Source organism: Dreissena polymorpha, chromosome 14 (genome assembly GCF_020536995.1).
Source record: "Dreissena polymorpha isolate Duluth1 chromosome 14, UMN_Dpol_1.0, whole genome shotgun sequence".
NCBI classification, from domain to species: Eukaryota; Metazoa; Mollusca; class Bivalvia; order Myida; family Dreissenidae; genus Dreissena; species Dreissena polymorpha.
The window spans coordinates 43,320,700-43,323,650 of NC_068368.1; the positions used below are offsets into that span (position 1 = coordinate 43,320,700).

A 2,951-nucleotide genomic window follows, 5' to 3' on the forward strand; every position below is an offset into this window, starting at 1 on the left:
TACAATATTCATTATTTTCAGCCTTATCAAAAATGACTTCCATTGTCATAAATTTGTTCATTTGACACTATTGCTAAAATATACACTTTCATTGTGTAAAAAATGAAATCTGGAAAAATTTCAACAAACTATGTTATATATAAAAATATCCAAATATTTACCAATGCAATGTCAATCTGACATTTAGAAATTTGAAATCAATATCCAAATTTGAACAAATTAATATCCACACTAAAGATACCCTGGTTTAATAAGTGCTCTATAAGAATTGTAAAAACATAGCAATTATAAAACACAATCCAACAGTACACAAGTATACATGAACATATATGCTGGCATCTCATGTTTAAAACCCTCAAGTCAAATATACAAGGCCAAGATGGCGCTAAATAAGTCTATGTAAAACTATTTACCAACAGGACAGCAAGAAAATCAAAAGAAGAAATACTTTGTGCTCAAGTGTGTAAAACCTAATTTCCAAAATAATGAAAAAACATCATAATATCATGAGTGTCACCCTCCTTGTGTATTTCTTAATACTTTACATTGAATATTGATTAAAACTACATAGTACATAGTATGAGCTTGGTTACTGCTGTATAAAAAAACCATCTGGGTTTTCATTGGTTAATCAATCGTACCCAACTACTCCCTCGCCATAAATCAGTCCAAGAAATATAGTTTTATTAAGTAAAACCGTTTTTTGACATGTTGAACTGACACTTGCAAATGGGGCATATCGAACCCCTTTCTTTGCAGCTGCAAACGTAGCACAGCATGTGCTCACAGTCTAAAAAGGTATCGCAATATCTATCTCTGAAAATCTGGCATGTTGGAATTCTAGGATAGGTAATACTCTGAAAAGAAAAAAACAAAAACACTCACAAAAGACCATACTTACACTTTTAACACTTCATGTTAAATAATTTAGGTCTTACGAGGTTTTATAAAGTGCCTCAGACACAGCAAAAAGTAAAAAAAAGCTCTGGAACAGCTGTAACAAAAAATATAAGTTTACCAATGAAAACATTGATTTTTATGAATACGTGCCTTCCCAAATTATATTTATAAAAGAAGTGTAGAACAAACATATTTCAAACATTTTTAATAACAATTAATATCACTTTATTATACATTTAATAGATCTATTTTGTATAAGTTAATTAAAACATACTAACAGACCACGCGTAGAACACCACGTTAGGTATTCACGTTAAAGGCTCTGAAGTGCATCTATTTTTAGATCTGGCAATTTTCGCGAATTTTTTAAGGTTTCGTGAAAAGTTTTCACGAAAAGTAAGGTTTCATGAAAAGTTATCTGTTTTCGAGATAAGTGATTTATTTTCGTAAAAACTTTAATTTATCTTTATGTCGTGGCAGTTTAGAGCACTAACAGGGAAAAATTCGTGTTAACATAATTTATTTTATTTTCGTGAACATTTATCTGTTATCGAGAAAAACGTTTTTTTTTCGCGAAATCCGCCATTATTTTCACGTTATTACATCTGGTAAGTAGTGGCACAAATATGCTTCCATATGTTAGTGCTCCTAACTGCCACCACATAAAGATAAATGAAAGATTTCACGAAAATAAATCACTTTTCTCGAAAACAGATAACTTTTCATGAAACCTTGGAAAATACATTTTCACGAAAAGAGGAAAATAACGGAAGACTTTTCTTGAAAACTTTTCACGAAACCTTAGAAAATTCGTGAAAGTTGCCAGATCTAAAAATAGATGCACTTCAGAGCCTTTAACGTGAATACCTAACGTGGTGTTCTACGCGTGGTCTGTTAGTATGTTTTAATTAACTAATACAAAGTAGATCTATTAATTGTATAAAAGAATGATATTATTTATTGTTATTAAAATGTTTGAAATGTTTTTGGTCTACACTTCTTTTATAAATATAATTTTGGAAGGCACGTATTCAAAGAATCAATGTTTTCAGTGGTAAACTTATATTTTTTGTTACAGCTGTCCCAGAGCCTTTTACGGGCATTCATCTGGAAACCAGCTGCTGGACGGGCATTCGGACCATGATTATGTGTCACCGGTGGTAAGTTGTTTAAATTCTCTTTAAAAATGAAAGCAAGCTGGAAATACACCAAATTTCCCTGTTTATGTACAAGGGATGATATTTATTTGATGTTGTCCTACATTTTGTCAACTGATTTGCTTTAAAAATAAGAGTTTAAACAATTCTAAAATAACTAATTACCCAGAGTGTCTGAGGCACTTTATAAAACCTTGTAAGACCTTAATTATTTAACACAAAGTGTTAAAAGTATTAGTATGGTCTTTTGTGAGTGTTTTTGTTTTTTTCTTTTCAGAGTATTACCTATCCTAGAATTCCAACATGCCAGATTTGCAGAGATAGATATTGCGATACCTTTTTAGACTGTGGACACATACTGTGCTACGTTTGCAGCTGCGAATTGGAAGAAAGGGGTTCGGTATGCCCCATTTGCAGGTGTCAGTTCAAAATGTCAAAAAAAAACGGTTTTACTAAATAAAACTATGTTTCTTGGACTGATTTATGGCGAGGGAGTAGTTGGGAAAGATGGATTAAACAAATGAAAACCCAGATGGGTTTTTTATACAACCGTAACCTAGCTCATACTATGTAGTTTTAATCAATATTTAATGAAAAGTATTACGAAATACCCAAGGAGGGTGACACTCATGATGTAATGATGTTTTTTCATTATTTTGGAAATTAGGTTTAACTCACTTAAGCACACTGTATTTCTTCTTTTGATTTCCTTGTTGTCCTGTTGGTAAATAGTTTTACATAGACTTATTTAGCGCCATCTTGGCCTTGTTTATTTGACTTGAGGGTTTTAAACATGAGATGCCAGCATATATGTTCATGTATACTTGTGTACTGTTGGATTGTGTTTTATAATTGCTATGTTTTTATAATTTTTATAGAGCACTTATTAAACCA

General features: G+C 31.4%; 1 long non-coding RNA gene across 1 annotated transcript; it reads left to right on the forward strand.

The window, feature by feature from the left end:
• The first annotated feature begins 1,976 nt into the window (after positions 1-1,976).
• LOC127857788 (uncharacterized) lies at positions 1,977-2,531 on the forward strand. Its single transcript, XR_008038637.1, has 2 exons — positions 1,977-2,060; positions 2,335-2,531. It is a non-coding gene; the product is annotated as an uncharacterized LOC127857788 (long non-coding RNA).
• Positions 2,532-2,951: the final 420 nt, after the last annotated feature.